Source organism: Puma concolor, chromosome E2 (assembly GCF_028749965.1).
Source record: "Puma concolor isolate L17-30 chromosome E2, mPumCon1.1.hap2, whole genome shotgun sequence".
Taxonomy (NCBI): domain Eukaryota; kingdom Metazoa; phylum Chordata; class Mammalia; order Carnivora; family Felidae; genus Puma; species Puma concolor.
In genome coordinates this window covers 3391098-3408382 of record NC_141681.1, presented here as the reverse complement: position 1 = coordinate 3408382, position 17285 = coordinate 3391098, and the positions used below count along the sequence as shown (strand labels likewise).

Sequence of the window (17285 nt, the reverse complement as noted above, 5' to 3'; positions counted from 1 at the left end):
AGGAGTCAGGGACTACGTTTCGGAGCCCTGTCAGCATCTCCGGGGCTCTGGCTTCTGAGCGTTGGGCGCCCTCACCACACCACAGGAGCAGAGCAGCCCGGGGCTAGTGCTTCCTGCCCCAACACGGATGGCAACTCCACTGTATGTTTTTTGTTTTTGTTTTTAATTTCTCCTCTTTGGGTTTGATTTGCTCTCTCATGTGTTCTCTTAATTTATGGTGGCTGTTTTCTGGAGAAGCCAATAATCGACTACGGCCATTTTTGAAGGATGGTATGTTAGAGTTACAACTCCAAGAAGTATAAGGTAAACATTATTTTTATGGCTCAGGAAAAAAAAAAAGGCAGGAGTATGTATCTGCTTTGTAATAGAGTTTATAGTTATGTAAAGAGAGCTTCGGTTACCTAATCCCCCCACTCATCTGGTTTGGGAAGGCTGACAGAACGGACAGTAGGGTGATGGAATCTGCAGAATCGGTACAGTCCCGTGAACGTTGCTTCCCACTGAAGAAAGAGAGGACCCGTGGGTGGGTCTTAGGAACCCAAACAGCTGCTCCAGTTGTGATCGTGGTTATAATCACGGCCTCCAAATTACAGATCAGTAAGAAAAAAAGTTTCTACTCTTAGTTAAAGCGAACTCACCTTTGTATTTAAAAACTTTTTTTTTTAAATGTGTCTTTAGTTTTGAGAAAGAGAGAGAGGGTGAGCAGGGGAGGGGCAGACAGAGAAAGAGACACAGAACCCGAAGCAGGCTCCAGGCTCCGAGCCGTCAGCACAGAGCCCGCCGTGGGGCTCGAACTCACAGACCGCGAGATCATGACCTGAGCTGAAGTCGGACGCTCAACCGACGGAGCCACCCAAGCACCCCTCCCCTCTGTATTTAGTGTAGACCAGAAGCAACCTTACTGTTCTACTCTTAGGCAACCTGGAGATGCACTTCTGTGCTCCCATCTAAACAAAGCGAACAGATTCTGGCTTCTGAAAAAGGTCTTTGGTTCAAGTTCAGCGTGCACACGCCCACAGAGACACACACCGATCGCGTTACGCACACTGATGTGTGCACTGATCATGAAATGGGGATATGGCAGGTGTGCAATGTACAAAGATACATACGTAAGTGTGTAATAATACATGCGCATGGGTGTATATATGGATACGTGTATTTGTATATGTGCGTGTGTGTGTGGGCACCTGTGTACAGAATGTTCAGAAATTCCTCTTTTTCTGCATAAAAGTGGGACAGATGATCTCAGATCAAGTGCTGAATCCTTTCAAGCGAACACAACTATAGATTTTTTCAGAAAGATTTTCTTTTTCGGTACAGTTCAAGCCGGGGAAAATTGGGGTTTTGCACCATTATAATGAAAATAACAAAGACTTCATTAAAGAATCTTGGCGGGCACACCAACATCGAGACCTTTACTTGTACGACTTTTACAAGGATACGAGAACTTTGCAAAGGCTTTCTGCTTTGGTTTTAGATGTCCGTTGGCTCTTGTGGTAGCTCACGGCCACCCTGGGTCCCAAATGCCCCCTAAAGTGTTCCGGAACCAAAACAGGATGTGATTTGCCATTCTCGGATCTGATCGCATCTCTCTGAGCAGGACTCCACGTGTGGTGTCTCCCATTTCACGAAGCGTGGTCGGCGTGTATCCTTGTGTGGGTTAAAGAATTAGCCACGTGTGCTGTTATTGTTACGGCTGAAAGCCAGAGCCCGTCTGCTCAGACACTCGTAGACTAATGCTAACGTCATAAACGTGGCTGACGCTTCCGGCGGCTGGCCGTTCCAAGCGAGAGCCACGACTTTCTATACTCTTCCCGTCTTCATGGTGGCTGGAAACATCTTGCCTCCACGAAGTAGGGGTTGTTCCACAGGGTAACAAATGCACGTGAGGATAAGCAAGGTTTATTCTTTAGAAAGAAAGTGCGTGTGTTTGCTGGAAAAGCAAAGTAAAATTCTTTGGATGCACATTGCTAGCGGTTTTGAAAAATGGGTCTGCATAGCGAAGTGGCAAGTTCTCTGCTACACTTGTCCTTATCCAGAGGTTCCTTACTGAGGAACCCTAGACTTGGGGTTCTTCGGGGTCAGGCAGAAACCAGGTATGTGCACAGCGGTACATAGGGGTGAACTTGCCAGGATAGGACGGGGGAGGATGCACTGTGGTGGGGGCAGCGCACACAGCGAGGGCCCAGCACAGTCGAGGGGTCCTTCCTTCAGGGCCGTCGGTGGTGGCTGCCCCGACCCCACTGTTGGTCCGGGAGCTAAGAGCAGGACGACACGGAAAGCTGCAGCTGGCCGTCCAGGAGACTGGATTCTCCCATCTGCCAAACTTCCTACAGAGGTGACGCGAGTCCCCCATCTGAGACCCTCTGAAGTAGGCAGGGCCTGGGTCTGGACTTAGCTCCCTAGGGCCCTGTTCCTGGCCATACAGTCTCTGCCTTCACAGCTTCGAGCCTGAGTCGCTGGGGGCTGTGAATGACTGTACGCGGATATCTATCAGTTCACTGAGAATCTAAAACAAAGTCCCCTTTTACTAACAGTGTCCTGCACGTGGCCGGTACATTCTCCTCCTGTGGGATGCGTGGTCCACACGCTGGTGAGGGCATCCCCCGGCCCAAGTCCAGAGCAAGAGGGGGCACAGATGAAGCGTCTGGGCCCCAGGACAGCATCCAGGTCAAGCCTTCTTGGAAGGGTGCAGGGCCACTCTGGCGTCCACAGGACCGTGTCACCTTGGACAACACTAAGTTTTAAGCATGACTCGGGTCCTCATGACGTGCAATGTAAATTATTAGAAATGTCGTGCCTCTCCAGCATGCTGCCGTCACACATCTTTCCCCGGTAACTGGTCCCCACGTACCGTGTTGCATTTTTCCAGGTCTCTCTAGACACACCCAGGAGCTGGGAAGGATCCCTCTCATTACTGCCTTGTTGACTTAGTACCATTCATTCAGTAGGTTGAGTTTGGGTGGGGGTGGGAAGGGAGGGGTATGTTACCCTGGTTAAGAGCGTGTCCTCGGGGTCCACCAGGCAGAAACCATCAGCCCTGCCCTGCCCTTTCGTGCCGTGTGACATCGGCCAAGTGACCTACCTCTTCTGTGCCTCAACTTTCCCACCTGTACAAATGGGGACGGTGTCAGTAGCTGCTTCACAGAGCTGTCCCGAGGGGGAAAGTGGGTGACGGGCACAAGTTCATAGAGCCGTGCCCGCCCCAGTCCCCATCTCAAACCGGCCAGTCATCAAATTGCCCCCCTGCACAGGGCTGTTGTCAGAATTAAGTTAGCTGATATATGAAAAGATATCAGGAAATGGGAGGTCTGCATACAGACGTAGCCTCTAATCTAAACACTTCAGTTTTATGAGCCCGTTCGCGCCTCAGCTCCGCTCACGTTATGTAATTGGGGAGGTATCAGCAGACTCCTGGGGGCTGCTGACTTCTCCGGGTAGCCTGGGATCTATTTTCATCTCTTCGTGGCCGTGTCACATCTCCTGAGATGATCCAGCCGTCTGAACATGAAACCAAAAGCAAAGGAAAGCAGCTGTGTGTGGCGGGGGATCCTAGGATAACCACGGGAGGCCCAATTTTGTGGGCCACGCAGAGCGAGGTCCCTTTGGCGTCTGCTTGCTTTGCACAGTTTAGAGGGGCTTCCCAGGGCGGGCTGTCTAGCCATTGTGAACCCCAGGGGCCCTGGGAATGAATGCGAGTCTTTATTTCTGCCCTCCGCACAGGGCACTCCTGCTGGCCAAGGGGAGGCCCCACCCCTCTCCTGGGGAGAAAGGGACCCACCCAGGGAGCAGAGCTCACGACACTCCTGGATTTCATAGCCCGCCTTATAGCCTTATAAAGCGGAAGGGACATTTCTTTAAATGCTGCGGCTAAATATAGCAGGGGCTTGGTCAGCTAGAACATTTTTAGAAAGCACATTACAAATCAGGAATGTTTTGGAGAAATAAATAAACTTTCCCACATTTTTGGACTTTGAGTCTGCACTGTGGGTTCCATCTCCGGAGCCTGATGGGGGGGGTGGGTGATGAATAATTCATGTTCGGGCTCCTGCTGGTGCCCAGGACCCTGGGGGTGACTTCTCCTTCCCTTCACTGGGCGTGTGGGTTATTGCACAGGTGTGGGGGTGGGGTGGTGGGAGACTCTGTCAGGTTAAAGACACTGTCAGGTGGGAGACACTGTCCCAGTGTCTGAGGAGGCGCCGCTGGGGGACATCAGGAAGGGAGGAGTGAAGAGAAATAAATCTATGTCTAGTACGTTTCACTGCTCCTCTCATCCCGTTCTGGGTGTTTGCTGCATTTCCACACGGGGTGTGGATAATCCCAGGAGGCAGTGGTGTCCATGCACCCTGCTGTTGGATGACTGGAGGCTGGGGTCCCTGCCGCCACCCGGGACCTGTCCCCACCACTCCCATCAGGCTGGCCCCTGGTAGGACCGGACGGGGCGTTTCCAAAGGCCGCTCAGGCGGGTCTGCTCCTCAGCCAGAAGTGACAGCCATCAGGCGAGGGGCCCACGCCGCCGGGCGCATCGGTGGGGGCCGAAGGACCCCCCCCATTCTGTCTTCTCATGTGCCCGCATTTGTGAGCAGGTTTTCATTTGGTCGGAACAGATTCATGGTTTCCTTCCACGACCTCAACTGTCCTTCTGAACTTTGCGTGGAGATGCCCCGCACTGAAGCTGCCTTTGTAGAAGTTTACGTGTTCGTGAAAGAAATGTGGACTGTTTCGAAAAGTATTAAGAAGAGAATAAACCCGGGGGTGCCTGGGTGGCTCCGTCGGTTGAGCGTCCGACTTTTGGCTTCGGCTCAGGTCATGATCTCACAGCTCAGAGATCGAGCCCCGTGTTGGGCTCTGTGCTGTCAGCACGGAGCCTGCTTGGGATTCTCCTTCTCTGCCCTTCCCCGGCTCGCATGTGCTCTCTCTCTCTCTCTCTCTAAGTAAATACACTTTTTTTTTTTTTTAAGAGAATAAACCTGCAATCCCATAATCACCTGTAACAATCCTACCTCCAGCAGATGATGGCTGGTATTTCGAGGATATTCTGGTAGTTCCCCCGAGACAGACAGGCAGAGAGAGGTACACGCATACGTGTGTATACACATGCGCACATACATGCCTGTGTATAAATCGGGTTTTACTCCCTCAGTGCCATCACCCCCACCAGCATCATCATCACTCTGTCACCGAGGAGCTGTTTAACATTCTCTGTGCAGGGCCATGCGCAGTGCTGGGGACAGAGACCTCTGTAAGGCACAGCCCTTTAATTGCTGACAGCCCAGCAACGGGGGAAGGTGATCAGAAAATAGATTTGCTTATTTACGTACTAAAACTTTTCATCGTGAAGCAACTATAGATTCACAGGAAGGTACCAAGAGCTGTCCAGGGAGGTGAGAGAGGCTTGATTTGTACAAGAATGCTTACGTCACCTTGTAGTTTAATTTCAATTTCTGGCACCAGGGATTGGGGACAGGGACCCCCACCAAGTGACCTCTGGTTGACACATCTGCTCGGTGACCTTGCCGTCCCCTCCCTCACGTGTCCCAGGCACACCGGACCCCGAGTTCCGCTTTCAGCTTGGTTTCCATTTTCTCCGCACTTAGGGAGACAGCTTCGGGCGGGTAGGGGGACTTCTGTGATCCGCCGAGGCTGGCGGGCGTCCGCCTGGCCCGAGCCCCGGGATCGCCGGGGGGCAGGAGGCTTTACAGAATGCTGACGGCAGGGTCACAGCCCCAGATGGTTCTCTTGCCCAGCTGAGTGCAGGGGCCAGTGGTTTCGATATCGACGGACCCTGTGCAGCCTGTCTTTGTGAGATCCCGACAGCCGGCGACCGAGACGGTGGCACAAACCACGTGTCCCTCAGCTTTGCATCCCTCTTGGATTTTTAAGCTAAAGGGCCTCTTAATCTCCTCGACCCGCGAGCCAATAAAAGACTCATTTCATGATGCTTAGTAGCCACATTAAAAAAGAAAAAGCTGAAAAGGAAGCAGGTGAGGTTAGTTTCAGCCGCGTATTTTATTTAACCCCACACACCCAAAATATTATCATTCCAGCGAGTCACTGAATATCAGAAAACACCGCGGTACTTTCTTTATGGGGTACTACGTCTTTAAAACCCAGCGAGCGTTCTGCGCTCACGGCACGCCTGGATTTATTATTTGTTCATTTTTTAATGACGTTTTTCAGTTTTACTGGGGGGGAGCCGCGCAGCAGGTGCAGTCCAGTCTGTCTGGTTGCCCTTGTGCACGCTCCTCTGGAAAGGTACGGCCCCGCACAGCGCTTGTCCCTGCCGCGGTCAGCCGCGGAGCGCCGCCCAAGTGTCTCCCCAGCCTGCGTCAGCTCTAAGAGGGCGAAGGTCGTATCGCTTCTGTTGTGCTCCTTTTTGCTGTCACGGCTAGTCCGGTGCCTGCCACACAGAACATGTCACAGGGTTGCGTTTTCCCTGATGCCCGACTCTCCTCTGCTTGAGTCCCCCAGCTTATCGTGAGCAATTTCTTGGTGCATAAAGGGCAGTGAGTACTTGTCAGGCGCATACACAGTCTTCCGGAGGCTCCTGCCCCCACTCCTGTTGTCTCTTTCCACCTGGGGTCGCCCCGATCCCTTTTCGCACTCAGCCCGGGAGCCAGCGGTAGGGCTCACCCGACAGGTAAACGTGGATAGAATGAACTGGGCTCTGGGAGTCCAGCCTGGCTTTTTCCCCCTGGGAGTGAGCGACCCTCAGGAGACGCACATTCCGTTTACCCTCAAGGGTCCGGGGCTGAGGGGCATGGGTGATGCACGGCTTCTGCGGGCTGGTGGGTGGTCTGTTGCTCACCACGGATATTAGCCACATTCTCCAACGGAGCTTTTAACATAGATGTTTTTACTTCTTTCAACCCAATTCCATCATTTCCCAGATGGTTCAGAATTCAGGCGAACCCCCAGTTTTACGGGCGAGAACCCCACCAAGGGGCAGGCAGGAGGTGTGAGCTCCCCGGGGCACCACATTATACGGTGCAGGGCCCCAGGGGGCTCCCAGGTCCCCGTGTGCGGCGTGGGGGTCATGCTCTGGCGCCTGAGAAAATGCTAGCCGGGGTAGCATTTCTCACTCTGGACGCACCCCTGCAGGCGAGGACCTCCCTGAAGAATCAAAGGGAGTGAGGTCTTTAGAGCACCATGGAAGAGACCCAGGGCTCCGTGTTTAATCTCTGAAGCTTCCAGGGAGGCAGGGAGACCGTTCACACTGCAGACCTGACCTCTGGATTTACAGGTTTTCGAGTGAGTTCTGTCCTGGTCCCTCTGGTGAGAAGGATGCTCCCGGGAAGCTGGGTTTGTGGGGACGGGGGCGGAATAGGAACAAGAGGGCGGGGTGGCAGCTGGGGACTGTGAGAAACAGGAAAAGTCCTTGGAGCTCCATTAAAGGCAGGCGGTTGTCTTTCCCAGCATCAGAATAGTCTCCACGGGCCCCATAATTCATGCTGCAGAGCCGAGCTGGAAATCGGCTCAGAGAAGCTGCTCTCGGGATGACCACCGGCTACGACACACGCGTGTGCACGTGTATGTATGTGCGGGCATGTGGGTGTGAGTGTGTGTGCCTGTGGGGGCGTGTGCATGTGCGTGTGAGTGCAAGCGTGTGCGTGTGTGTGTGTGCGCATGTGTGCATGCACACATATGCACATAGGTGCCTGTGTGTGCCCGTGCCCGTGTGTGCACGCGTGCGTGTGCGTGCACGTGCGTGGGTGAGGAAGAAAAAGGCTTCGGGGGGACAAGACGGGGCACCAGCGAGCCTCCCTCTGCCCCCGGACCGGGGGAGACCCTGCCGGTGCCCCAGCACCTCCTCCCCTCTGAATCCCACAGTCTTTGTTTTCATTAGCAAAGCAATATGTAATAATAGTTGTTAAAATAATTGTATTTCTGTTTTTACATCTGTAAAGATTAAGTTAAACAGTATGAAGCCCATTAAACTATTTCATGACACGCTGCCGTAAATTGCCCTCCGTTCCCACTGCTACTATTATTCCAGAGTAAACTTCAGAGATGGGGCGGCTGCCGCGGAGGGTTATTTATAGCGGCTCATTCATCAATAAAAAACTTCAAAAGGAATCTGTTACTCTTCTATTGGGAAGCCAAAGAAAACGCACATAAAGACAGCCCTGTTAAGAAACAAAGCGGAGGTGACCGCAGGACATTTAGTTAAGTAAAATCCCGATTTCTAACAAATACCATGTCGCAAAAAAAGAGATTGCTGGCAACGTGAGTCCATTTAAGCAACCCGGTTCCCATTGGATAGTTAAAATAAGCTGTTAAACAGTTGTATTTACGTTGGCTTCAAAGGGCCTGGGCCTCCTTTGGGGTTTTAAAAGCGTAATAGGTTTGTGATCCTGACGTAGCGAAGCAAATCTTTTCATCTTAAGCAAGCTCAGGGGACGGACTCATCCCCTTGCCTCTTGCTTATGCTTTGAATCTACCGTTTTCTTGGCTTTTAATACGACACCAAGTTGGGGGCCGGAGTCGAGTCTCCGATGGGGGGCACACCGTTCGTTGAGCACTTACTACGTTCTCGGTGCCATCCTTCAGAAGCGGGTACTCTTGGCTCCATTTCGCAGGCGAAGAAAACTGGACTCGAGGAGAGCTCGGTCCGTCACATGGGCCCCTGAACATCACCCCTCTGTGACCCCATCTTTGGCTACATCTTAGAATTGTGGCGATTTGCCCGGTGTTGGGCCCTGAGGCACGACCCGATGCAGCCCTTGGCGCGTTCACGGACAACACAAGTGCCAAACACCTGGCACCTGGCTCCCCCACGAAGGCAAACCCCCAAATATCAAACGATGGGAGCCCTGGTATTTCTTGGCGTTTCTGTGCCTCAATCCTGCGCGGGACCCTGGTGGGCCCGAGGCTGAGGACCCAGGAGATGAGCTGTGGGGAGGAAACCAGGTCTACCGGCTCCAAGTTGCGGAGACGTTTCGCACTTCTGGAGGCGGACGCCGGCATGCTGGCGGTGACGACGCAGGCCCGAGCATTCACGACTGTGGCGCAACTAGCCTGTGCTGGGAGCACCGCCAAGCAAGAGCATCGCGGGTTCTCTGTCGCCTATTTTTCCCAGGCCTGTGATGTGAGTGGTCGCGTCGGGCCCATTTCCCAGGTGAGCGGACTGAGGCTCAGAGGGACTGACTTGCACAAGGCTGCTCAGCTGGGACTGGAGAGAGGGTTCAGCCTCGGGGGAGGAGTGGGCGGCTCCCGTCTTTCTCTCTCTGCCTGTGCTCAGGAATGGAAGGCTCTGGATTGGGACAGGACGGGGTCGTGCCGTTTGCCGTGCAGCCTGTTTACGACGCGGAACTGGCCAGGCGGCTGAGTCGAGGGGGGAGATCGGCACGCCCTCCGCTCGCCAAGCTGTGCACCCCGGGGACGGCGGCCCGGGAGCCGGCCCTATCTGCCATGGGAATCTGTCTCTGCTGCTTGTTAGCGAGTTCCACAGCCTCTTGGGGACTCAGATTTCTCACCCCTCAAATGGGGCAATAACATCAAGGCGGTGGCGAGGACCGCGCGGGATGAGGTCATTTATCTGACTGGCGCAGCATAATCATCGCCGCGGCCAGCATCGCCTGGGCGCCTGCTCTGGGCCAAACCAGGAGCCTTACCTGTGGACTCATGTGTCCCCTCCGGCAGCGCTGAGGTGGGGGGGGGGGGGGCGGGGGCGGGGCTCTTGCTATCCTCACTCCGCAGACAGGGTGGGTAGCTTTCCCAGCAGCACTCGCTCCGAGTGGGAGAGCAGGGAGGCCAGCCCAGGCAGCCCGGCTCTGGAGCCTGTTCTCATCCTCCGCTTTGGCAGGTCCTCAGTGAGGAAGGACGGACTGGGTGCCTCGCTTTACGGCACCCCGACGGGGCAAACACGAGAGAGGGTGCTTATTCTGGACGCGTGCGGGCCGCTAGGCATTCTTCGTACCACTCCCGGGACACTGTCCCCAGAATGCTCTGAGTCACGTTCTAGGATGCTGTCCTCCCGTTTGCAACACCTGATCTGGGCAGGCAGCCTGTGTGTGCTCGGGAATGGGGGCTGGGAGCCCATCACTGGTGTCACTGCCGTGGATCTCGGCAGATGAACCCCAGCAGAGCTGGGAGGGGCCCCCGTCACGCATGCCTGACCACAGACCCTCCTTCTAGGGTCCGGACTCTGAATCTCAAAGGACACGCACTTTGTTTTTCTTCAGAGCCTGAGGCAGGTGCCCCATGTCAGGCACATAGAGCAGGGACGCAGTTACTTCCTTCTGTGGGAACCGTATTCGTTTCTCATCGGTGGCTGCGAGGGGGGATTCGGAGGGCACCTCTGATTAGGGCTGGAGACCACAACAAAACGGAAATGCTGCCCGCTGTAATTTCCTTTAATTTCCTCGAATGCAGTTACCAAGGAGAACGGGTAACTGCAAAGCCCAGAACCACTGTCGGGCCCCCTTGGAGGAAGCTTCCAGCACACAGCCCGCGGATAGTCTGGCCCGTGGATGCGGGATGGAGGAGGGGGGAAGCTGGCGCCCACCCCCGCCTGGCGCTCCCACCAGCGCCTTCAGGAGGTCCCCTCCTTGGACCCGCCCTGAGGACCGAATGGATGCGGCCGCCTTTTGGATTTGCTGCCCACCTCACCCGGTTTTAAAAACGCACCGGGTTCCGTAAAACCGAAAAGACATTTGCCACGCCCCTTTCCCCTCCATTTTAAAACCCGTGTGGATTTGAAGGGGAATTTAATGCATGTGTTTCTGATCTGTTTGCTCTTAACTCATCAAAACCTTGTTTCAAAAAAGCCATTTGATGTCCAAGGAGACGTTGGAGGGGCTTTAAATCTTTTCAAAGCCTTCCCTTCCCGGCTTTGAAATGAGATGTTGCCTTCTGCCAAGCGTAAATGAGCTCACCAGCCGAAAAAAGGCTCGTGTTGGGTTCACAGTTGGAGACTCTGAGTTCTCAGCGGGCTGTGAAGCGGGCGAAGTCCCCGTCCTCTGAGGTCCCCTCTCCTCCAGGCAGGACCCGTGTCCTGCGGCCTTGGCGTCGGGAGCCTGCTCACGGGCTGGGGGAGTGGCAGGGATGACAGAGCCCTCCTGGCCTGGCACCTTGACTCTTCCCCGGGGACAGAGGAATGCCTGGCACACATTTTTGAGTTCCCACATTTAGAGGAATGTCACTTAGGAGTGACTGCTGATCTGTTTATGAAGTCTGAATTACTATTATTATTATTAATTTATTTATTTTTAATGTTTATTTATTTTTGAGACAGACAGAGTGTGAGTAGAGCAGAGAGAGGCGCGGAGAGAGGAATCCGAAGCAGAATCCGAAGAATCCGAAGCAGGCTCCAGGCTCCGAGCTGTCAGCACAGAGCCCGATGCGGGGCTCGAACCCACAAACTGCGAGATCATGACCTGAGCCCAAGTCGGACGCGTAACGGACTGAGCCCCCCAGGCGCCCCTGAATTATTTTTTTAAATTGGAGTAGAGCTGATGGAGTCTGAATTATTTTAAACCTTTTATGAAGGAAAGGTTGAGACATGTAGGAGAGCGGAGAATGCCTCCCCACCCCAGGCTTTAGCAATGACTCTCTCCCTCTCGGTGCCAATCTTGATTCTGAAATGAATCTTGGACTTCATGCCATTTCATTCTTAAATATTTTGGCAAACATCCCCAAAACATAAGGAAGAGTTCCTAAAAAATCCACACCACCCTGATCACGAATTGGCAGCAAAAATTTCTAAATTTCATACCGTATCATGTCAGTGACTAATTTCCTCCCCTCTTCCCCCCTGCCCCCCACCCCCTTCTCATAAGGTGTAATTTGCAGATTCTGGACGGGCCTCACTGCTTTGCGATGGTCCACCTTACGGCAGGATCTGCATGAGCCCTGCCCGCGTCCAGCCTCCGGCGGTGCACTGTGCCCACAAACCCCCTGCGTTTTGATAACCCTGCTAAAAGTGTTTTCATATTTATCATTTCTTTCTCAGAGCATCCCTTTGGTGTGGCCCAAGAAGGAATGAATAGTTAATTTGACCAAGCATCGTTTGCTGAGTACTTGCCTCGAGGGTGGGGTGGGGTGGGGTGGGGCCTCTTGGTCTGCTGTGTATCACTTAGCCGTGCCAGCGTGGGTGGGTCCCTTTGTGTCTCCAGACCGCCAGACCAAGGACTCCACAGAGGACCCAGACTTGTCGCCAGCGGCCCAGGCCAGGCAAGCGTGGGCTGTTTTCTCTGGTTCAGCAAGATTTCCAAGCACACTGTGTGTCAGAGATCTTATTGTTGGTGGCAATTCTCGCAGCCCAGTGTCTATCGTCTTATGCCGGACCACTCTTAGTACCTTCCGGACCCCCGGGGACGGTCGGATCTGCCACCCCGGGTCACAGAGTGGCCTCTCAGAGACTTTCCAGCCTTGACATTTCTGCGATTACGTCTTCGTCTTCACAACATACACGCAGGTGGTGCACGCACAAACTCTCACACACGCGCACGCTCCATCGCCCCCCGGAGAATTCTACGCGCCGTTCCCGCCACCCGAGAGGTTCCCTCGAGCCCTTCCCCAGTCAACACGCCCGCCCCAGAAGTAACCGCTGTTTGCACGAAAACGTTGTTCACTCGTGCCCGTCATTCCCTTGCTCGGGGGTCGCACAGTGTGCGTCCAGCTTCTCTTCGTCGGTGTTAGGCAACGACACATCCACGTAGGTGTGTGCACCAGGGGTTCCTTGCTCGCTGCAGCGTGCTGTTCCCATGTACGGACCCTTCCCCCGCACGAATATACCACCATCTATTTATCTGTGCTTTCCTAACCCATGCTTGGGCTGTGCGCAGTCCCATCACGAGTACTGTGGCTAAGAGTGCTGTCGCACACATCTTTTTGCAGGACGGAGGCCCTCAGGTCTGTCGGGTATGTGCTCAGGAAGGGACCACGGGGCGGTCACCGGGACCCCGTGTGGCCTTGCTGGGTCTCCCGGGCAGCGTCCTGTGAGGCTGGGCCCCTGCCTCCGCTTCTCACTCTCCCCAAAGGCTTCCTGCTCTTCCCTCGCCGCACGGGAAGCACCTGGCACGCAGCGGGTGTCGGGCGAATGCAGCCGGCGTTTGTGGAGGAGGGAACGCTGCCCGACCCCCCTCCGGGCACACCGTCGCCACGGCCGCTGCCAACATCCGCACCACCCTCACGGACGACACCCGCGCACCAATCCTTCAGTCCTGGAACCCTTCCAGGCCCCCCAAAGCCCCGTGCCCACCTGGCAGAGGGCAAAGCTGAGGGTCAGTAGAGCAAATCGCTGGGTCCCCGTGCATCCCTCGAAGGGGGGTGTTCCTGAGACCCGTGCGCTCGGTCGTTAGAGCACCCCTCAGCCCTTGGTACCTCCAGCAAGGCCACAGCCAGACGGCCGTCCCAGCCTTTCTGTTCCCGGGGATGGTTTTCAGCGACAAGCGCATTTCTAGACGTCCCCTGGGATGCCTCCAGGGGCTACGGTCTGTTTATAAATGGCCCCTGGGCCTTTGCCTTTACTGGCCTCTATTGACAAATAAATGGCTGACTCACAGGAGTAAAAATACACTTCTGGTTTAGAGTTGTGTAGAGTTATTAAAAGTTTGTTGTGTCTACTCAGATGGTACAGCCGTGCCCCAGGACGAGGCAGCTGACCGACGGCGGGGCGGACGTAAGCTGACTCAGTTCCTGCCATGCGTCGTGGGTCCCGGTGGCAGGGCTCGCGAGGTCGCAGGGGTCGATTTCGCTGTGTGTTGTGGCCGGGCAGCGGAGCGCGGATTTGGGGCCAGGAGCCCCCGGCGGGGGCCTCAGCAGCTGTGCGGCTTCTCAGCCGTGTGACCCTGGGCCAGTCTTAAACCTTGTCCCCAGGGCTGTCACGAGGAGTGCTCAAACACGGCCCCAAACCAGCTGCCGGAGTGAACGCTCTGAGGCAGGGAGAGGTGGCCTGATGTGGGCTTAGAGAGGGAGGCTGGGCCAGATCACGAGAGCCTGCCGAGGATTTGGGGCACACGTTCCGCCACCCCCCCCCTTCCTGTGCACTGGGCAGACATTGCTAATTGATCACAGTGCCTTCCCTGCGGGGCTGGAGACGCACTCTCGCAGGGCATGCCCCGTGGGATCCTCAGGGCGCGGCCAGGCACGGAAGCTAAAACCTGCGTGCCCTTGCGGAGGGGTATGAGGGTCTTCCAAGCTGTGAGCCTCGTTCTACGGGGACTCCTGAAGGTGGCTTTGGTGGACACGAGGCCTCACGCGAGGTGCGCGTGTGTGGGCAACGCAGGAGTCACTTCCTGTCCCCTCTCGCTGCCAGCCTGACCGTGGGAGAGGACGCCTGTCGAGCGGCCCCGCTCTGTCTTTACCCCTCTCTCAACACTCCCGACCCCCGATGTGACGAAGACAGACAAGCCTCAGCTCAGAGCCTTTGCTGGGCGTCCGGTTAGGGCTGGGACGCACTGTTTGGTCTTTGTGGGTTTTATTCCCACGGTTATTCTTCTCTTGCTGGCTCTACGCTGGGCTTTCCATTGGTAGGGGGGACATGAAGTTGCTCGTAAAGGGGGTCTTGTCCAGCGAAGGTGAGTCAGTTTACAGGAGGGTCCGGTGAGCGAGGGTGCAGAGGTGGGGTGTGAGTGTGCGCCTGTGAAGACAGCCTGTGGGTCACGCGGGAATCTCCGAGATGCGGGGGCCTTGGCCTTGAGCTCCGGGGACGTGTGGGAAAGTGTGGGCGGGCCCAGCACACCCTACAGCAGTGGTGGTCTCCCGAGGGACCCAGAGTGCGTAGGACGTAGGTGAGCGGGGGACCGGTGGGGCTTTGTGATGGGAGAGGAGGTCGAGGGAGCCCCAGAGGTCACCCAGGGCCTGTGCCGTGGTGACCAGTTGCCAGGATGTGCCCCTCGCCACCACATTCCTGGTGCGGAAGGGATGCCTCCGCCGTGGTCTGTCTATTTCCAGACCTCAGTCTTAGTTTCTTAGGCTTTTAGTATTTTTATTATTTTATTTTATTTTTTTTACAGTTCATTTATTTTTGAGAGAGAGAGAGAGAGAGAGAGAGAGAGAGAGATGGAGACAACATGAGCAGGGAGGGGCAGAGAGAGGCAGAGAGAGAATGCCAAACACTGTCAGTGCGGAGCCAGTTGCGGGGCTCGAACTCCTGAATCGTGAGACCGTGACCTGAGCTCAAATCAAAAGTCAGATGCTTAACTCACTGAGCCACCCAGGCGCCTCAGTTTCTTAGACTTGTATACATTTTGGTAAAATACGTGGAACATAAAATTTACCGTCTTCACCATTTTTAAATGTGCGGTTCAGCGGTGCTAATACCTTCACACTACCGTGCGACCATCCATCTCCGGAACTTTCCCGTCATCCCAAACAGAAACTCTGTCCCCATTAAGCACTAACCCCCCATTCTCCCCACCCCAGCCCCTGGCACCCACCACCTTCCCTCTGTCTGTAGGGATTTCGTATTAGTGGAACCAGGTGTGATTCTTGTCCTCTTTGTGACTGGCTTCTTTCACTGAACATGATGTCCTTAAGGTCCACCCAGCTTGTAGCAGGTGACAGAATTCCCTTCCTCTTTAAGGCTAAATGATATTCCGTTGCATGGGAAGGCCACATTTTGCTTATCCACTCATCTGTCAATGGATGCTGGTTTCTTCTACCTTTTGGCTATTGCAAATAACGCTGCTACGAACATGGGCGGTGCGAATATCTCTTTGAGACCCTGCTTTCATTTCTTTTGGGTGTACCCAGAAGGGGGATTGCCGGAGCAAATGACCAGACCCCAATCTTGAAATCCCACAGGCATGAATCTCTAGTGACGTAATTCAGTAGTAAGAGATAGGCCTATGACAGCAGATACTGTAGGGAAGACGGAACTGTCCCAACATCCCTTCAATCATAAGATATGTGTCTGAACTTGAGTTCCCCAGAAGCAGAGCCTGAGGCAAGGATTGGGTGTGGCCCCAGGAAGCACTGGTAGGGGAGTGGGGAAGTGAGGCAAGGAAGGGACAGGGGCAATAGACGTGCATTCATGAGGGGGTGACTTCTGAGGGCACTGGATTCAGCAACACCGGGGGCCTTCAGAGATTCTAGAACATGCCTTGGAGTCACCCCACCCACTGGACGAGGAGGTATTTAGCCCCTGATTCTAGTTCACAGTTGGCTGCGGGCTGCTCTGGGGTGGGAGGGGGTTGCTCTTCCTGGACAGGATGTGGGCTCTTGGGCAGCCCCTGCCTCAGTACAGGTGGCCTTCAAGGCCCCCCAGGAAGCCCCCCCAACTCCAGCGGCTGGAGGAAGGGTATGCTTAGCTCCAAACTCCCCCCAGATCAGTGCCCTCCGCTTGGACTTCTGCTCCCTCTAGTCGGGCAGGCACGTGGACCTCCCTATGACTGTGAGAGATGGGCAGGGTTTGCTGTGCGAGTCAGACAGCAAATCCTAAAACACTGGACCAGACTGCAGGTACTGTCGATACCAGGCCGGCAAACGGGGGCCCAGGGGCACCTCTGCACTCGACGCTCCCACCGGACACACTTCCCCTGCACCTCGGAGCCTGTCCGGGCGAAGCCGGCGTGTGTGAGCAGGCCCTGCTGTGCCCCAGCACCCCTCCACCACCTTGCTTCCCGCTCGGGGAGTCTGGGGCCAGAGTCGGTGGGTCTCTGGGAGCAAAGCCTTCTCGGGGAGGCCACGGCCTTGGGGGGCACCTACCTGATGGCGGTTTTCGTGTCTCAGTCTCCCGCGTCCAGAGACCAAAGAGCTAAGAGCTTCCCCGCCGGGCTGCACTTGAGGGATGGACTGTTGCAACTGTGGGGAGACGGGATTTAACATTTCAGAGACAGAAATGGCCATCCGAGAAAGCTAAAATGATGTGTTTTGGCCCTGTCTCTAACCTCTGGAACAGTGCCCAGCTTCCGACAGTCTGATGCCGTTCTGGGGGAGGAAACCTTGTGTTGAGGAAAAGCACATTTGCTTCTGTTCAGTGTTCTCTCTCGTTTTGCAACTTTCATTTCAGAGACCACAGACACGGCGTCTCTGAACAATTCTTCAGCCTCCCCCTGGACACCCAGGTGGTCAGAGCCGGGGCGTTCTTTCCAGGAAGACACAAGGAGGAAACGTTTCCTGAGAAACAACTAGTCTGGCCTCTACAATCCTCGTGGCTCTTTGCAAGAAAACACGTTCCCACAGTGATTGGGAAAAATTCTCCCAGTTAAGTCCTTTTTATCAGAAAGGGATATTATCCCCCAAGTGACCAACTTGCAGAAAACAGACGTGTCTTGCGATTCACAGAATGAACGTTGGCTGTGATTCCCCGGCTCTTTGAGAACAAGTCAACACAGGTC

General features: G+C 54.9%; 1 long non-coding RNA gene across 1 annotated transcript in view; it reads right to left on the bottom strand.

Moving 5' to 3' along the window:
- The window catches only part of LOC147573303 (uncharacterized), a 367858-nt gene that overhangs the window by 24611 nt on the left and 325962 nt on the right, over positions 1–17285 (bottom strand). Inside the window, exon 10 of the long non-coding RNA XR_015244604.1 lies at positions 16654–16749. This is a non-coding gene — a long non-coding RNA (uncharacterized LOC147573303). The remainder of the gene's footprint in view (positions 1–16653; positions 16750–17285) is intronic.